This window comes from Loxodonta africana, chromosome 2, assembly GCF_030014295.1.
Source record: "Loxodonta africana isolate mLoxAfr1 chromosome 2, mLoxAfr1.hap2, whole genome shotgun sequence".
Taxonomy (NCBI): domain Eukaryota; kingdom Metazoa; phylum Chordata; class Mammalia; order Proboscidea; family Elephantidae; genus Loxodonta; species Loxodonta africana.
The window spans coordinates 195,709,405-195,729,732 of record NC_087343.1 but is presented as its reverse complement, the minus strand read 5'-3'; the positions used below and the strand labels follow the sequence as shown (position 1 = coordinate 195,729,732).

Below are 20,328 nucleotides of genomic sequence, written 5' to 3'. Positions count from 1 at the left end.
TGAGAAAAAGAAAAGAAAACAAAGAATTACTCAGGGAAAAACCAAAAGTACATTTGTGGGCATTTTCACCCTAACAGAATACTTATAAATAGTTAAGTGTTGAAGGTAGATGTTAGTGTAGTAGAACTTCACTGATTCAGAATTTACCTAGTCAGCTGTACAGACATAATTCATATAGAATAACAAATCCCTTTTCTTTTAAAACTTCAAGGCGTTCAGTTAAGACAACTACTGATTAAAATCAATGTTCCCTCAAATCCCAGTTAAAAAAATCAAAGATTTCTTTAGCATGTGTCAACTTCTAGGCTCAGCAAAATATTCTTTAATGCTAAAGAACTCTTCTGTTTGTAATACATAACGATGTAATACAGATTTCCTGCAAAATATAATGTCTTTCATTAACTAATGACATTTTACCTATTGGTATATAACTTAACTTGTAACACGAACTGTGTAAAACTTTTCATTAAGAAGAGCCTGCAATTCAGACAGTTCCCTAAGTATTTTCCCCACTTCCTTCTCCTTCAGTTGTTCTTGGTTTCCCTTTGTCGCTGACCAAAGCTGCTTCTCTGGCTCCCTTCTTCCATCCCTCTAAATTAGGTATTTCCCTAGGGTGTGGGTTTGGTTTTGTCTCTCTCCAACTCCCTCCCTGGCAATCACATTTACTCCCTGGTCTTCGACCTCCCTTTCTGAAAAGATAACTCCTAATTTAATCCGTGGAGCCTGTATCTCTTCAGAAGTTTAGCCAACACATTTTTAAGTAGCTCATTCAATATTTTAGATGTGCCACTGATTCAAAAAAACCCAAACCCATTGCCACTGAGCTGATTCTGACTCATAGCCACTAGTGCCACCAGTATCTCAAATTCATCATTTAAAATCACTGTATCTAGTGAACACCGCCACCATTCTCCAAAACATTCGGGCAAAGATGACATTTGAAACTTCAGCCTCATCTCTGAGTAGTCTATCCCTTGAACTCCCCATTTCATTAGCAATCAAGTTCCAATTCATTTTCTATCTTAGATCGGTAACTGCATTTCCATTTCTACAACTGTATCTTCATTCAAGCTTTCAAAACTCTTCAAGTGAATTGTCAAAATACTTGCTATCTCCCTCCTTCTGACCCTTCTTCCCATTTATTCCATTTTGTGTGTGTTACTCACAAGGCCTTTCAGCTGACTGGATAACAAATTCCAAAATCCTTAGCCTGGCATGCAAGTGTTTCCATAATGTAGCCCCAAACTAACTTTCTAACATTATTTTCTCACAATTTCCCTTCAGGTGCCCAATACTCAACAAATGTAACTGTTCATGTGTACCTCTCATGCCCAGAATCTCTACAAAGTTAAATCCCAGCCTTCCTTCAAGGTCTAATGCAAAGGCCAAATTCATCCATTTATTTGACCATTCCTTCCTTTGCTTCAACAAATGTCTACCACACATTAATTCTATGCATCACTCACTATATCCAAGGGAGATAAAGATTAATAAGATATAGTCTCTACCCACAAGGAAGTCCTCTCAATAACCAGCATCAGGAGTCAATAAGAATGTAGTAGCACTTCACCGATGAGTCAGAAGGCTGAGGTTTGTGCCTTGATTCTGCACCCTGTGACTATGAACCAGGCATGTAACTCTTGAATTTTGTTTCCTTTACGTATAACATAAAGGAGTTTATTTGGATCAGTCTTTAAAAAAAAATCCTTTCCAGAGCTTAAAAAATAAAAACTGAAGTTTTTAGGTATATAACTGCTAATTTTTAAATTACACAAGTAGTATATAAACTTCACTGACAATTTTTTTTTAATATTTAAAATATTGTAAAAATTTTAAACAATAATATATATATATATATATGGCAGTGGGTTATATATGTATATACATATATAGACTCAAATTACAGTTTCTCTTACCCTCCCATCTACTCTTTATAGGCAACCCCACTATTTTTCGTGTTGCTGCTTTTTGTTTTTGTTTTAATTTTAAAGATTATGAGAGAGTAAAATTGACTTTTTTGGGTATACAGTTCTATGGATTCTAACATATGAACAGGGGCATGTAATCACTACCACATAAAACACAAAACAGTTCTATTACCCTCCAAAAAGCTCCTTTGAGCTATCCATTATAGTCACACTGAGTTATTTAAAAAATAACAAACTTTTATTACAGAAGTAGTACATGAGAATTATTGAAAATTAGGATATACAGACAAGCAAGAATTAAAAATTTCACAGTCTACCACCCAGATTACCCCTGTAAACCCTTAGTACATATCCTTCTGGCTATTTCTATGTACATGCATGTGCATGCTTTTTAAGACTAAAATGAGATTACCCTGTAATACTATTCTACAATCTCTAGTTTTCAGTCAATGATATGCAATATCCCATTTCAGTAATTTTCCATCTCACCCAATACTCGGGTATAACCAATTTTCCCCCTGTATGTCTGGGGTCTTAAATGTTAGCAAGCAGCCATCCAAAAATGCATTAATTGGTCTCAACCTACCCAGAGCAAAGGAGAATGAAGAACACCAAAGACATGGTAAAGGTGAGCCCAAGAGACAGAAAGGGCCACAAAAACCAGAAACTACATCAGCCTTGAGACTAGGAGAACTAGATGGCACCGGGCTACAACTGATGAGTGCCCTGATAAGGAACACAACAGAGAATTCTCGATGGGGCAGGAGGACAGTGGGATGCAGATCTCAAATTCTCAGAAAAAGACCAGACTTAACGGTCTGACTGAGACTAGAGGGACCCCAGAGGTCATGGTCCTGGACCCTTCGTTAGCTCAAGACTGGAAACATTCCTGAAGCCAACTCTTCAGAGAGGGATTGGACTGGACTATAAGGTAGAAAATGATACTGGCAAGGAGTGAGCTTCTTGGCTCAAGTAGACATATGAGACTATGTGGGCAAGTCCTGTCTGGAGGCGAGATGAGAAGGTAGTGGGGACAGGAGCTGGTAGAACGCACCCGAGGAATACAGGGTGGAGAGAAGGAGTGTGCTGTCTCATTAGGGGGAGAGCAACTAGGAGTTTATAGCAAGGTCTGTATAAATTTTTGTATGAGAGGCTGACTTGATTTGTAAACTTGCACTTAAAGCACAATTAAAAAGTTTCCCCCGTAAGTAGTAAATATTTTAGGCTTTAAAGATGATATAATCTCTTACAACTATTACAACTGTAACTGTAGTGCAAAACAACCACAGGCAATACATAAATGAGTAACTGTGGCTGTGTTCCAACACAGTTTATTTAGAGATGCTGAAATTTGAATTTTATATGATTTTCACGTGCTAACAAACTGCTATGCTTCTTTTGTCTTAAAGCTGAGAGACAAGGAAGGCTCTTCCTCTAGAGCCGAGACACACTGAATTTGGACTTCCTTTGTGAGGAAAAAAAAAAAAAATTTCTCGTTCTTAAAAGCCACGCACTTTGTGGTATTTTTGTTATGGCACCCCTAGGAAACCAAGACAAGCCTACCCCCAGTGCCAAAAAAATCTACTGGATTTGGCCCATCGGCTGTAGTTTGTCAACCCTTAAAGAGACAATTGCAAAGGGTGAAGAATAGTGAAGAGGGACTATCTTACCACTATGTGAGTCAATAAGGAGCCCTGGTGGTGCAGCAGTTAAATACTCGGTTGCTAACCGAAAGGTTGGCATTTCAAACTCACCAGTAGCTCTGTGGAAGAAAAAGCCTGCCGATCTGCTCCCATAAAGATTTAAGCCTAGAAAACTCTATGGGGCAGTTGTACTCTATCCTACAGGGTCTCTACGAATCAGAATCGACTCAATGGCATAAGACAACACACGCTTTTATTTCCTACTTTCTATTATGATTGTTTATATTCATTTTACTGCCCACTCAAAGGCTATACGCTCCTTGAGAGAAGCGTCTATGATCATCTAGCACATAGTAAGGGTTTAAATATTTGTAGAAAAATTTAGTCCGAGTTAAAAAGATCTTTGTGTATCATCTTTACTAATCAGGGAAACCCTGGTGGTGTAGTGGCACCAGGCACTCCTTGGAAACCCTATGGGGCAATTAACCCTATGGGGCAGTTCTCCTCTGTCCTACTGGGTCGCTATGAGTCAGAATCGACTCGACAGCAGTGGGTATTTTTGTGTGTTACGAATCAGAGCTATAAGCAGAAATCGTCTAGACATTAACACAAAATCTCATCATACATTAACGAAGTTTTTAAATTCCAAATGTTCTCACAAGATGCCCTGGAAACCTGGTGGTATAGTGGTTAAGTGTTATGGCTGCTAACCAAAAGGTTCGCAGTTCGAATCCACCAGGCACTCCCTGGAAGCTCAATGGGGCAGTTCTACTCTATAGATTCTGCTGGATTCTGTTGGAATCTACTCGACGGCAATGGGTTTTGTTTTGTTTTCTGATTAGATGCCAGGCTGGCTGCTAAAAAAGCAAATTTGTAGAATATCCCTGGAGAATAGTAAGTCAGGGATTGAACCCAGGAATCAGTATTTTTTTTTAAAGCTCCTCAGCTGATTCTAACGTACAGCCAGGTTGGGAGGTCCATAGTATTAATGTATAATAAGTAGGAACAGATACTGTAAGTCTATTAAAAATAACCTTTTAAAAAGCGTCATACTCAAAAAGAAAGACCAGACTTGTCAGCCTGACAGAGACTAGAGAAACCCTGGGAGTATGGCCCCCAGACACCCTTTCAGCTCAGTAACAAAGTCACTCCTGAGATTCACCCCTCAGCCAAAGATTGGACAGGTCCATAAAACAAAATAAGACTAAAGGGGCACAGCAGTCCAGGGGCAAGAAACAGAAGGCAGGAGAGAACAGGAAAGCTGGTAATAGGGAACCCAAGGATGAGAAGGGGCAGTGTTAACATGTCGAGGGGTTGTTAACCAAGGTCATAAAACAATATGTGTACTGTTTAACGAGAAAACTAGTTTGTTCTGTAAACGTTCATCTGAAGTACAATAAAATAAAATAAAATAAAATAAAAAGGGTCATAACATTGTAGAAGAAAACAGAGTAATTGCGCATCTTTGATATACTGAAATACTTAATTTGCAAGCAAACCGACTGCCTTCAAGTTGATTTTGACTCATGGTGACCCTGTAGTTCAGAGAAGAACAGCCCCATAGGGTTTCCTAGGCTTAAATCTTTACGGAAGCAGACTGCTACATCTTTCCTCCACGGAGCGGCGTGTGAGTTCGAATCGCCTGCTTTTTGGCTGGCACCCAAGCACTTTAACGACTCTATCGTCAAGGTTCCTTTCTGCAAGCAAAACTGTTTTGTTAATAGTCAAGTAGTGTAAACTGAAAGCCCAACTGGATAAGCCTGCTTTTAAACACTTTAATCGACATTAAAGCCATGAGCTAGGAGTAAGCAATGCTAGAACAGGATTATTTGTATACATTCACTGACCTGGTATTCTAGGTATCCAGGACACAGATATAGTCCCTGTTGCTCTCATTAAGTCTGTATCCTAGTATAGGGAGACTGACCAAAATAATACCCTCCCCAGTGAAGTAAACAAATGAACACAATTTTAGGTGTGAGGATTCCATTACACTGAGTGTTCAAGGAAGACCTCTCTAAGGATCTTCAGCAGAGATCTGAATGAAAGAAAGATGAGGGCCAGCCATGGGAAAATCTGTGGGAAGGGTATTCCAAGCAGGACAACAAATGCAAAAACTGAGATGATGGAGATGTGACACTATGCATTTGTCAAAACCCAAGCACTTTAGAGCAGAGTGAACCTTATGTATGTAAATTTAAAAAATCATTTAGGAGGTCAGAAGATCCTAGGATGGAACACAGACTAATTGTATCACAAATGAATGAAACAACCTCACTGGAGGGAGTAGGGGAGAAGGTGCTGACCTAAGAAATTTTGGAAATGAGTGGAGTCTGTAAGACTAAAGGCAAAAAGAACTGCACGTAAGTACTGTCCTCTAGTTAATAAAGCTGTTTTCCACTGGAGTACCTGTTAACAGTTCTGAAACCACTATACAAGTATACTGGAAATGAACAATTAGCATGGAAGGAGGATGGTGTGAGCCAGGTTTCTCACTGTTGGAGTGGAAGGTTAAAGATAACCACGGAGGTTAGAATGATCCGTGTAGTAATGGATTAGAGTTGGGAGACATCAGTATCAACTCGTGTTTCATTTAATAAAGATATGGATGGTTATATATAGAAGTATTTAGGTTAGTACACATACATATGAATCCTTGCTGTCAGCTGAGAAGGCCTAGAAGCAACAACATCCCAGTAGCAAGCATATCTAGTGTCCATCTTGGTTTCTAATGCCATTCTCCAATAAAGAAACCAGGACTCCTTGGAGAAATGGCTGGTTCTAGTACCAGGGCAGAAAATATACAAGAAGAGCTCAGAGCATCTTGTAGTGTCAAAAAGTAAAGAAGTGCTCAAAACAAAACAAAAATCCTTATAATGATGGGGGTATGTCAAAGGGACACAGCAGGAACGAACTGAAAAGAACTCCCAGTGACCAAATCTGGAACAATCTGAGCAACAAAATAAAGTAGTAATGTACCACATAAGCGGTAACTTTGGTGAAGGGTAAGACAGTACACGCTACTGGGGAAGCCAAAACGACTTGTCCAAGGCAAGGTCATGGTAGCTTGATAGACACATCCAAACTCCCTGAGGGACCAAATTACTGGGCTGAGGGCTCTGGGGACCATGGTCTCAGGGAACACCTAGCTCAACTGGCATAATGTAGTTCATAAAGAAAACGTTCTACATTCTACTTTGGTGAGTAGCGTCTGGGGTCTTAATAGCTTGTGAGTGGCCATCTAAGATACTCCACTGGTCTCACCCTGTATGGAACAAGGGAGGAAGAAGAAAACTATAGACACAATGGATAGATTAGTCTAAAGGACTAACAGACCATAACTACCACACCCTCCACCAGACTGAGTCCAACACAACTCAATGGTGCCCAGCTACCACTACAGACTGCCCTGGTAGGGATCACAATATATAGAGGGTCCTGGACACAGCTGGAGAAAAATGTAGAACAAAATTCTAACTTACCAAAAAATAAAAGACCAGACTTACTGGTCTGACAGAGACTAGAGAAACTCCAAGAGTATAGCCCCCAGACACCCTTAAAGCTCAGTAATGAAGTCACTCCTGAGGTTCACCCTTCAGCCAAAGATTAGACAGGCCTAAAAAACAAAATGAGACTAAATGGGCACACCAGCTCAGGGGCAAGGAACAGACAGGAAAGTTGGTAACTGGAAACCCCTGGTTGAGAAGGGGAGAGGGTTGGCCTGTCATGGGGTTGGCAACCAATGTCGCAAAACAATATGTGCGCTAATTGTTTAATGGGAAATTGTTTGCTCTGTAAACCTTCACCTAAAGTACAGTTAAAAAAAAAAAAAACAGTAATAGATTATACCCTAAGTACAAAATAAATATCCATGAATCCAATATACTAATATAAAAAAACACATAATTGAACAATCAAAGGAGGAGGACAGACAAATCTCTCGTGCAGAAGTACTCCAAATAATTCACGTAGATACTTCATCAAGGAGGTGGAGCATAACTCTCCACTCTGCGAGTATGGGCGGCAGTGACTTCCTTCCCAAGAGTACAGTATGGAGAAGGGGAAAAAGAGTAACATTTACCTCTGTGGTCTTACTTCCCAAAACTCATAACCCCAGTATAATCATAAGAAAAACATCAGATAAATCCCAGTTGAGGGACATTCTATCAAATATTTGACCAGTACTCTACAAAGTTGCCAAGATCATCAAAAACTTTGTTTTTCTGAGAAATAGTCAAGGAAGTCTAAAAAGACACAAGTACTAAATGTCACGTCATACTCTGGATGAGAGCCTGAAAAACTAAGGAAATCAGAATAATGCATAAACTTTATTTAATAATAATATATCAATATTGGTTCATTAATTGTGACAAATGTACCATACTAATAATGCAAGATGTTACACGGAGTACTGGGTATATGGGAATTCTCTGTACTATTTTTTTAAGTTTTCTGTAAATCTAAATCTATTCTAAAATTAAAAGGAAAAAAAAAATTAACCAACTTGGGATGAAACTTCTGAGCAGGGCTTCGAACCGGTTTAGAACAGTTTAATAATTGCCAATGTAAGCAAAGGCAGCATATGCACTGCACAGCAATCAAAGCTGTTGCCTGTTGGATCTTTTTCCCCTCAGGTACCAAATTACTTTATTTGAAGGAATGGAACAAATGAAAGAACTTCAGTGATTATTTTGGTACAATTTATAGGAAAGGGAAAGGTAAACCCAACATGCATGTGTTGTCCTGGTGACCAGAGAAGTCACCCTGTGGCTACAGGGCTGCCAGGCTCAAGCCCAGGTCTCTGCATCACTGCTTTCCAGGGTGTGCTTGTTAAGCAGATACTCTGCCAGGCCAGATTCTAGGGCTTCCAAGTTGGTTATGTAGTCATCCGACTCTTTGGGATGATTTCACCTGCTCATTTAGGTAATGAGTTTCAATGAAGTCACACAAATAGGGGTTCTTCTTGTCAGTGGCCAGTTTGTGCAGTTCCGGTAGTGACTGATTCATGCTTTTTTCCAAGTGCAATGCACACTCCACTGCCTTCGGTCATCACGGTCTCCCAGTCATCACAGTCTGTTTTTTAGATATCCTGAAGCAAGATTTGGCCACCTCGTTGGTTCTGCAGCTTCATCAGTTTCTCAGCATGTTCCCTCTCCTCGTGAGATTAGTGAAGATAATATATGGCAAAATTCTTCAAAGCCACATCATCGCTGTCAGAGTAGTAAGACATGGACAGGTAGATGTAGGAGGTATTAGAGCTCCACGCTGATCTGGCAGTTGATGGCGGCCTCTGAGTCCTGACTGTAGTTCTGGTGCACCTGCAAGGGGGATGCGGTCATTGAGGAAAGGCTGTGGTGGGTGCGTGGTGCTGGAGCAGTGGCAGGGGGCTGTGGGGCGTCGGAGGGTGCTGCTGTGAGGAGGTGGCAGAAGGCTGGCTGGGAGCAGCTGGCTGGGGGAAGGTTGGTGAGTGCCAGGTAGTGAAGCAGAAGACCACGGTGACTCTCCGAAGAACGTCTCTGCCCGTTGGATTTTGACCCCAGTAGCAGTTTGTTGGAAACTCTGGTGGTGTACTGGTTAAGTGCTATGGCTGCTAAGCAAAAGGCTGGCAGTTCAAACCCACCATGGGCAGCTCTACTCTGTCCTATAGGGCCACCATGAGTCGAAACTGATTCGATGGGAGTGGGTTTGTTTTTTTTTTTTGGTTTAGTGGTTTGTTGTTTGGTGCCCTGCTCAAAGATGGCGGCCGACTGTACCACTTTGAATGTGTGTTGCTCTCCACAGTCCTGCTAAAAATCCAACCAAAACTCCAGTCTCCTGCATGGATCCTGACAATTTCAGGAGGCTGATGCTGGAGACTGGATTACTGGCAGGATTGTGAAGAGCCACACACATTCAAAGCAGTGCAGCCAGCCACCATCTTTGAGCAGGGTACTGCTGCTTGTTTCCTACTGGGGCCAAAATCCAACGAACAACAGATTTAGTTGCTATGTAATGCATAGGCTGCCAATTATGCTGGCAATTACTGAACCAGTTGGAAGCCCTGCCTCTAAGAGAGAACAAGCTTGGCAAGTTGGCAGATAAGGTCAGAGATGTAGGCATGGGAAAATCACTCAACTAGGGCAGTGTTTCTCAGCCTTTGCCGCACAGTCGAAGCACTTGAGGGGGCTTAAGACAAACAACAACAACAACAACAAAACTACAGATGCCCTGATCCCTCCCAGTGCAATTTAGTCAGTAAATTTATTTATTTATTGGGGATGGGGAGAAGCTTCCAGGTGACTCTAATGTACGGCTAGACTTGAGAATCAATCTAGAATCTTAATTCTAGATTCAGTGGTTTGTTTTTGGAGCCCTGGTGGCGCAGTGGTTAAGAGTTCAGCTGCTAACCAAAGTGTGTAGTTTGAATCCACCAGTTGCTCCTTGGAAACCCTATGGGGCAGTTCTACTCCGTCCTATAGGTCCCTATGAGTCAGAATCGACTTGATTGCGACAGGTTTAGTTTGCTTTAAGGAGGGGAGTGACATGATCATATGTGCATTTTTTATAAAAACCATCTGGCTGCTGTGGGAAGCATTAATTGTAAAGAGCATAGGGCACAGAAGACAGCAAGACCCTTCTAGGAGACATAAAAATTCAAGGGGAAGAGCATGGTGGCTTAGAACTGGATGGTAGCAGTGCAGAGGAAAAGAAGTGGGCAAATTTGGGATATATTTTGAAGGTAAAACGAAAAGGACTGGATGAATATATTAAGTACGTGGGAGAGAGGAAAAGAAATATTCAGGTGGACTCATATGCTTGCGCAAATGTGACAACAGTGTCATTTATTAAGAATGAGGAAAGCTGCTGGAAAAATTTTGCTTATCTTTGTAAGAAAAATTTATTTACACTAAGAGGAAAATACTTAAAAACGGGGGAAAGTGGAAAAACACTGCCAAACAAAGATGAATGCAAAGATGAATACCCTTATTATGTCACAATACTAAATGTATTGTGTGGGAATGGACTGCCTGTCTTCAATGCTAGACAGCAGAATGGCTTCTAGTGATCTATCCAAAGGTCAAATGAACAAGCACCCTGAACTCACTTGGCATCAACTGTCTGAAAACAGTTGCATCCACAACCCAGACAGGGTTGCCTACCCAGGTTTTCTCTCAGTTTTGTATTTTTTTAAACCTATTGCATGTTAAAGAAAATTTAAATGCTAGAGGAAGACAGGGGATGTGGGGGTTCCTTACGGTCCCAACCACTATTAATACAACTCTTTGACATATTAGTATATTTCCTTCCAGTTCCCCACCTTCCAGGCAAAGGGTTTAGGGTTTTGATTCAACACCCCCCCGCCCCCGCTTTTTTTTTTTTAATTATAGGAGAAACTAGTCAATAGGCTTTGCTTCTCCTTTCTAGAATCCATTCATCTGTGGTTTTTGTTTTTACCTTTGTAGGACTCTTCTGGTATTTTCACTCCTGGCTTGGGAACCAACCTCTCCCTCTCTACCCCACCCTTCCCACTGCCAGCCCACCTTCCCACATTACTGCAGACAGACAGATTTGGGGAACATTCTCTATTTTCTCTTCTCCGTAGGACTTCTATCTCCTAGATGTGTACAAAGTTGAACACTCTTACTGATTATATCAAGCATTCGCTTATACATTAGTCATCTTAATGGTTACATGATATTCCAATTGGCTACAACAATTTATATATATATATATATATGTGTGTGTGTGTGTGTGTGTTATAATTCCTTCCAATTTTTCACTACTGTTTTTAAAATAGTGCTTGATGAACATTTTTGTTTACAAGCTTTCCCTATATTTAGGATTTTCCCCTTAGGATCCAGTTAGAATTCTAAGTCAAGGAATATGCATATTTTTAAAGTTCTTGATACATACTGCCAAAATATATTTCAAAAGGACTATTCCGATGTACACTGGATAGGGCTAGTTTCAATGTGAGTCAAAAGCTAAATATGTCTCAAGTCAATTTTCATTCCTATTTCAGTGTCAACATAAGTTTTGCAATGCCAGCTTTGTTCAGAAAGAAATATTGCAGTTTTGGCTAGAGACACTCCATTAGCCTTGCTACCAATTCTTCCCTGACAAGAACATAATGTTTGGCTATCAGCACTTCTGGAAGAGAGGCGAAACAGAGAAGTAGACAGAATGTTAGACTTAATAACCTCCGTTACAGGTTTCAACTCCTTCCAAATTATTATTTTTAGAACTGAACAGTTTCTAACTTTTTTTTAACTGTGCTTTAGATGAAGGTTTACAGAGCAAATTAGTTTTCCATTCAATAGTTTATACACAAACTGATGTGGTCAATTGTCATTTGTTGCAATTCCTGCAACGTGTTAGCACTCTCTCTGTTACCACTCTGGGTTCTTCTTTTCCATTCGTCCAGTTTTCCTGCCCCATCTTGCCTTCTCATCTTTGCTTTTGGGCAGATGTTGCCCTTTCGGTCTCATACAGATGACTGTTCTAAAGAGAACTTTCCTCATGGGTGTTAACTATTTTATAGATCTATTATTTGGCTGAAATGTGATCTCAAGGAATGGCTTCAGTTCCAGGTTTGAAGGGTATCTAAGGGCCATAGTCTCAGGCTCAGGGGTCCTCCAGTCTCTCTCAGACCAATAACTCTGGTCTTTTGTATGATTCTGAATTTCTGATGTACATCCTCCCCGTCACCAACGCCCCTCCCCAACTCTAACAGGGACCTTCTACTGTGAGTTTGAACCAGCTGCTCCATAAAGATTATGGCCTTGAAAACCCTATGGGGCATTCTACACTGCGCTATCGGGTTGCTAGGGGTTGGAATTGAGTTGAAGGCAATGGGTAATGGGTATTTGGTTACAACCATTTAAATCAGAGTATGACTGGCTGACAACATTAGTGGGAAAAGTATCTACCTTTGGGGTAAAAAATACCCTGGACCCCAGTCAATCTCCAACAAGTAAAATGGTAGGGAAGATGGGAGGAAAGTGTGTGAACTACCCTGTACCCCTTTTCTACTCCAGCCTTGGTCTAACTTCCTCCTCACTCAAGTCAGAAGACAAGAGGAAGTCAACCACTTGGCACCCCACTTCTAAAATATTGTGATCACTGGTCTATTTCTTGCTTAAATATGATTCAAACAATAGCTGGTGTAGTATTTAACCAGATTAAGGATTGGGTAATTGGGTGTAATCATTTTGTTTCCCTAAGAAGTGTTTCTCTTTCCATAGGTCATCTATTTGTATTAATAAAATACTTCAGGGGGTTGGTATGAAATCTCAGTTGAGGTCTAAGTACTCTCTACAGTCTACTTAGCTTGGTGGCTCTAGTTTATTAATTGAGGATGCATATTTAAGTTTTATTTTCAGTTATTCCCAGACAGAAACCTGACAAAAACCAGAGGAACTTTGTTCTCCCCTTTCACCACAGAGATGGCTTTGCTTTATGCAAAAGGCATTGTGCCCCCCTCTGGTAGTGGCAAGAGAAATTGAAGTTGGAGTCCTTTTAGTAAGTTAAGTGAGCACTGTTAGGCTCTGGTCTGTAACTGTAACTCTTATACTGATCTTTATTATTCACATTTAATTACTAGCCTCTAAAATTAAATACCAGCAGCTCCCTTTACTAAGTATATAACAAACAAACAAAAAAACACAAAACCTTTTGCCATCAAAGTCAATTCTGGCTCATAGCGACCCTACAGAGGACAGCAGAACAGCTCCATAGGGTTTCCAAGGAGCAGCTGGTTGATCTGAACTGCCAACCTTTTGGTTAGTAGTTAAATGCTTAACCACTGTGCCGCCAGGGCCCTGGCACTATAAGTGAGCTCTGGTAGCACAGTGGTTAAGTGCTCAGCTGCTAACTGAAAAGTCAGCAGTTTGAACCACCAGCTACTCTGCAGGAGAAAGATGTGGCAGTCTGCTTCCATAAAGATTTACAGACTTGGAAACTCTATGGGACAGTTCTACTCTGTCCTACAGTGTCACTATGAGTTGGGATCAACTCTATGGCAATGGGTTTGGTTTTGATTTTTTTTTTTAAATGATGTAAGTACTAAAACCTTTATTTTCACCACTGAGATAGCCAAGGATCCAAGAGGATCCTTATGTACCTTATCTAAGAATATCCAAATGATAAGTGGTGGAGCTGAGACTGAAACCTAGAAGTGACTCCCTTCAAAGTCCAGGTTCTTGCCTATGCTGCCATGTTTTCCATTATTAGTTGGTTAATACATGTTAGAAAACAAGAAGTTTTTGATAAATGACTATTATTATTATGACAATAACCATATAATAACCATGTATCAAACCAAAAACTAAACTCATTGCTGTCAAGTCAATTCCAACTCATAGCTACCCTACAGGACTGAGTAGAACTGCCCCGTAAGTTTACCAAGGAGCGGCTGTGTGGATTTGAACTGCCGACCTTTTGGTTAGCTGCCATATTAACCACTGTGCCACACGGGCTCCATATACCAGTAGTAAACAAACCCTTAAGGCTTTCAGGAGACTCAGGGAGGATAACAAAGTTCTGATATCAAGGTTCTCAGCTGAAAACTAGTGGACACAGGTATTTCAAGGAAAGGGAAAAGCATGTATGGAAACTTAAGAGTGAATGGCGTGTTAAGGGAACTAAAAAGCATCGCTGGACTAGAAATTGAGAAGGTAGAATTATGAGGTTGGACTGTCAAGTAGGGGTCAGATTATGAAGGGCAAACAAAGATTTCATGCTGCTGTAAGCAATGATTAAATTTTTGTTAGAAAATTTGTTAGAAAAATTATTCTGGAAAAAGTGGTAAGGCTTTATTGAAATCAGGGGCACCAGTATTAAAGGCTATTGAGAGAATCCTAAGGAGAAGTGAAGTGTAAACTAGGGTAGTAACAATGAAGATAGAGAAGGGGGTTAATTCAGGGGAGTGGATTTTTCTTTGGCTTTTATTTCTTTAAACCCAACGTGAACTTATAAACGTTAAAAAAACAAAACAAAACAAAACTCTGGAATTTAGCATGAAAGATTTTTCTCTTCTAAATACATTCTAGGACTGTGAGAAAAATTTCAAAATTCCTTGGTGGGGAAATTCAAAGCCAACAGGCACTTCAGGGCTCATAGTGATTTCTGCTATTTATCACTTGTGGCACTCTCTAAGATGGTAGCTTAAACAGGCACACCTTGAAGCATTTAACATCAAATCTTGAATTGTATTACTTTACTACTTTTTTTTGATACTGATTGTAAGCAAAAGTATTGGAGAAATAGCAACTAGAGTTCTTAAGTACGTGAAGTGATCTTCATCTAGCCCTCAAAATTAAACACATCTTCATCAATACCCACCCCAGACATCTACTTCTGAAAGAATATAAAGAATGACAGAATTAGAACATCATCATTTTGCAATGCCTAATAAAGCTGAGGAGTACGTGCGTGATGCAGTTAACGTATCTGGCTGCTAACCAAAGGGTTGGAGGTTCAACTCTACCCATAGGCACCTCAGAAGAAAGGCCTGGTGATCTACTTCTAAAAAATCGGCCATTGAAACCCTGTGAAATACAGTTCTACTCTGACACATACAGGGTTGCTGTAAGTCAGAACTGAATCCATGGCAACTGAATGGCTGAAAGAAATACAAAACACCACACATGAAGCATTCTTGCTCCCCCTATCCCCCAACAACAACAACAAAAGGAATCAGATCAATCCTCTATGTCTAACTATCAACTTACCAGGAAACATAAAGGGACAGAGGAACACAGTACATATCACCTTCAGGATGCAATCTGCGAAATCCTATCTGTGGGCAACTGTAACATAAATAACCCATTTCTTCAACAAATGAATTACAAGGAGGGAAAGTCAGAAGGAAGCAATGGATTAAAAAAGATTCAAGAGTCACAACTGAGTACAATTTATGGACTTTACTTGGATATTACTTCCAAATAAAATATTAAGATTTCAGGTGATCCACTATTATTGTAGTATTTGACTCTAATAATAAATGTAATATTATACTGGCTGAGCATAAGCATATCATTTAACGCTGACTAAAATGTTATGATGGGCATGATGCCCTGGGTAAGAACCTTAGTCACAATTAAAACATGTTTGTTTTATATTTGTTCCTATGTTAAAACACATTTGACTTCCCTGTGCCTCCTTTACAATCTTATTCTAAGAAATTAAGCCAATCTATTCATCCGACAAAAATCTACTCAGCTATGTAATTGGCACCAAGACTGATGCCGGAGTTTCTTAATGAATAAGAAAATTTCTGCCTTCATGGAGCTTACCATCGAATCAAAAAACAGAAGGATTAAAAAAAAAAAAAAATTCAACAGCACCTTTCAATAAAGAAATACCGAATAAAATTTTTTATTTCAAATGAAATGCTTAAGGATCCACTCAATTACCACTGCTCAAAATGTACAGATTTTAGAGGTACCATATTTCCCCTCACGCCTGTCAGTTTGTCATACTGTGGGGGCTTGTGTGTTCCTGTGATGCTGGACACTATGTCACTGGTTTTCAAATACCAGCAGGGTCACCCATGATGGTCAGGTTTCAGCTGAGCTTCCCGACTAAGACACACTAAGAAGAAGGGCCCGGCGGTCTACTTCTGAAAAGAATTAGCGAGTAAAAACCTTATGAATAGCAGCAGAACACTGTCTCATAATACTGCTGGAAGATGAACCACTAAGGCTAGAAGGCACTCAAAATACAAATGGGGAAGAGCTGCCTCCTCAAAGTAGAGTCGACCTTCATGACCTAGGTGGAGTCAAGCTTTCAGGACCTCTGACTGCTGATATGGCATGACTCAAAATGAGAAACAGCAGCTGTAAACATCCATTAATAATTGGAATGTGGAATGTACGAAGTATGAATCTAGGGTAATTGGAAATTGTCAAAAACGAAATGGAACACATAAACATCGATATCCTAGGCATTAGAGAGCTGAAATGGACTGGTACTGGCCAATTCCAATCAGATAATCATGTGGTCTGCTAGGCCAGGAATGACAAACTGAAGAGGAATGGTGCTGCATTCATAGTCAAGAAGAATATTTCAAGATCTATCCTGAAGTACAATGCTGTCAGTGATAGGATAATATCCATATGCCTACAAGGACGACCAGTTAATATGACTATTATTCAAGTTTACATACCAACCACTAAGGCCAAAGATGAAGAACTGAAGACTTTTACCAACTTCTACAGTCTGAAATTGATCAAACATGTAATCAGGATGCATTAATAATTACTCGTGATTGGAACGCAAAAGTTGGAGACAAAGAAAGATTGGTAGTTGGAAAATATGGCCTTGGTGATAAAAATGATGCGGGAAATGACGTGACAGAATTTTGCAAGACCGACAACTTCTTTTTTCACCAATATAAACAGTGACTATTGCCTGGACCTCACCAGATGGGATACGCAGGAATCAAATCAACTACATTTGTGGAAAGAGATGAAGGAAAAGCTCAATATCATCAGTCAGAAGAAGGCCAGGGGCTGGTTGCGGAAGAGACCATCAATTGTTCATGTGCAAGTTCAAGGTGAAACTGAAGAAAATTAGAACAAGTCCATGACAGCCAAAGTACGACCTTGAGCATATCCCACTGGAATTCAGAGACCATCTCAAGAATAGATTTGACGCGTTGAACACTAATGACTGACGACCAGATGAGCTGTGGAATGACATCATATGTGAAGAAAGCAATAGGTCGTTAAAAAGATAGGGAAGAAAGAAAAGACCAATACGGATGCCCAAAGAGACTCTGAAACTTGCTCTTGAACACTAAGTAGCTAAAGCGAAAGGAAGAAATGATGAAGTAAACGAGCTGAATAGAAGATTTCAAAGGGCCGCTCGAAAAGACAAGGTAGAGTATTATAATGACGTGTGCAAAGACCTGGAGGTAGAAAACCAAAAGGGAAGAACACGCTCGGCATTTCTCAAGCTGAAAGAACTGAAAAAAATTCAAGCCTTGAGTTGCAATACTGAAGGATTTTATGGGAAAAATATTAAACGACACAGGAAAAAGTAAAAGAAGATGGAAAGAATACAGTCACTATGCCAAAAAGAATTGGTCGACGTTCAACCATTTCAGGAGGTAGCATATAAGAGGGAATCAGTGGTATTGAAAGAAGAAGTACAAGCTACACTGAAGGTACTGGTGAAAAACAAGGCTCCAGGAACTGTCAGAATACCAATTGAGATGTTTCAGAAATGGATGCAATGCTGGAAGACCGCTACCTGGCCAACCGATTGAAAGAGATCCATATATATTCCTATTCCCAAGAAAGGTGATCCAATTGAATGCAGAAATTATTGAACAATATAATATCACACGTAACTAAAATTTTGCTGAAGATCATTCAGAAGTCGCTGTAGCATTATATCAGCAGGGAACTGCCAGAAGTTCAAGCCGGAACCAGGGATACCATTGCTGATGTCAGATGGATCCTGACTGAAAGCAGAGAATACCAGAAAGATGTTTACCTGTGTTTTACTGACTATGCAAAGGCATTCGGCTGTGTGGATCATAACAAATCATGGGTAACACTGTGAAGAACAGAAATTCCAGAACACTTAATTGTGCTCATGAGGAACCTGTACAGAGATCAAGAGGCACTCGTTCAAACAGAACAAGGGGATGCTGTATGGTTTAAAGTCAGGAAAGGTGTGTGTCAGGGTTGTATCCTCTCACCATACTTACTCAATCTGTATGCGGACGGTATCATCTGAGAAGCTGGAGTATATGAAGAAGAATTGGGCACTGGGATTGGAAGAAGACTCATTAACAATCTCCAATATGCGGATGACACAACCTTGCTTGCTGGAAGTGAAGAGGACTTGGAACTCTTATTGAAGAGATCGAAGACCACAGCCTTCAGTATGGATTACACCTCAATATTTTTTTTTCTTTTATAACTTTTATTAAGCTTCAAGTGAACGTTTACAAATCCAATCAGTCTGTCACATATAAGTTTACATACATCTCACTCCCTACTCCCACTTGCTCTCCCCTTCTTGAGTCAGCCCTTTCAGTCTCTCCTTTCTTGACAATTTTGCCGGCTTCCCTCTCTATCCTCCCATCCCCCCTCCAGACAAGACTTGCCAACACAATCTCAAGTGTCCACCTGATATAATTAGCTCACTCTTCATCAGCATCTCTCTCCCACCCGCTGACCAGTCCCTTTCATGTCTGATGAGTTGTCTTTGGGGATGGTTCCTGTCCTGTGCCAACAGAAGGTCTGGGGACCATGGCCGCCGGGATTCCTCTACTCTCAGTCAGACCATTAAGTTTGGTCTTTTTATGAGAATTTGGGGTCTGCATCCCACTGATCTCCTGCTCCCTCAGGGGTTCTCTATTCTGCTCCCTGTCAGGGCAGTCATCGATTGTGGCCGGGCACCAACTAGTTCTTCTGGTCTCAGGATGATGTAGGTCTCTGGTTCATGGGGCCCTTTCTGTCTCTTGGGCTCTTAGTTGTCGTGTGGCCTTGGTGTTCTTCATTTTCCTTTGCTCCAGGTGGGTTGAGATCAATTGATGCATCTTAGATGGCCGCTTGTTAGCATTTAAGACCCCAGACGCCACATTTCAAAGTGGGATGCAGAATGATTTCATAATAGAATTATTTTGCCAATTGACTTAGAAGTCCCCGCAAACCATATTCCCCAGACCCCCGCGCTTGCTCCGCTGACCTTTGAAGCATTCATTTTATCCAGGAAACTTCTTTGCTTTTGGTCCAGTCCAATTGAGCTGACCTTCCATGTATTGAGTGTTGTCTTTCCCTTCACCTAAAGCAGTTCTTATCTACTGATTAATCACTAAAAAACCCTCTCCCACCCTCCCTCCCTCCCCCCTTCGTAACCACAAAAGTGTGTGTTCTTCTCAGGTTTACTATTTCTCAAGATTTTATAATAGTGGTCTTATACAATATTTGTCCTTTTGCCTCTGACTAATTTCACTCAGCATAATGCCTTCCAGGTTCCTCCATGTTATGAAATGTTTCAGAGATTCGTCACTGTTCTTTATTGATGCATAGCATTCCATTGTGTGAATATACCACAATTTATTTACCCATTCATCCGTTGATGGACACCTTGGTTGCTTCCAACTTTTTGCTATTGTAAACAGAGCTGCAATAAACATAGGTGTGCATATATCTGCTTGTATGAAGGCTCTTGTATCTCTAGGGTATATTCCCAGGAGTGGGATTTCTGGGTTGTATGGTAGTTCTATTTCTAACTGTTTAAGATAATGCCAGATAGATTTCCAAAGTGGCTGTACCATTTTACATTCCCACCAGCAGTGTATGAGAGTTCCAATCTCTCCGCAGCCTCTTCAACATTTATTATTTTGTGTTTTTTGGATTAATGCCAGCCTTGCTGGTGTGAGATGGAATCTCATCGTAGTTTTAATTTGCATTTCTCTAATGGCTAATGATCCAGAGCATTTTCTCATGTATTTGTTGGCTGCCTGAATATCTTCTTTAGTGAAATGTGTGTTCATATCCTTTGCCCACTTCTTGATTGGGTTGTTTGTCTTTTTGTGGTTGAGTTTTGACAGAATCATGTAGATTTTAGAGATCAGGCGCTGGTCGGAGATGTCATAGCTGAAAATTCTTTCCCAGTCTGTAGGTGGTCTTTTTACTCTTTTGAAGAAGTCTTTAGATGAGCATAGGTGTTTGATTTTTAGGAGCTCCCAGTTATTGGGTTTCTCTTCATCATTTTTGATAATGTTTTCTATTCTGTTTATACCTTGTATTAGGGCT

At 40.4% G+C, this 20,328-nt stretch overlaps 1 protein-coding gene and 1 pseudogene across 2 annotated transcripts in view; both read right to left on the bottom strand.

Moving 5' to 3' along the window:
* The window catches only part of FAF2 (Fas associated factor family member 2), a 78,566-nt gene that overhangs the window by 28,431 nt on the left and 29,807 nt on the right, over window positions 1-20,328 (bottom strand). The gene's annotated exons all lie outside the window — the stretch shown is intronic.
* LOC135230379 (ferritin heavy chain-like) lies at window positions 9-19,355 on the bottom strand (annotated as a pseudogene).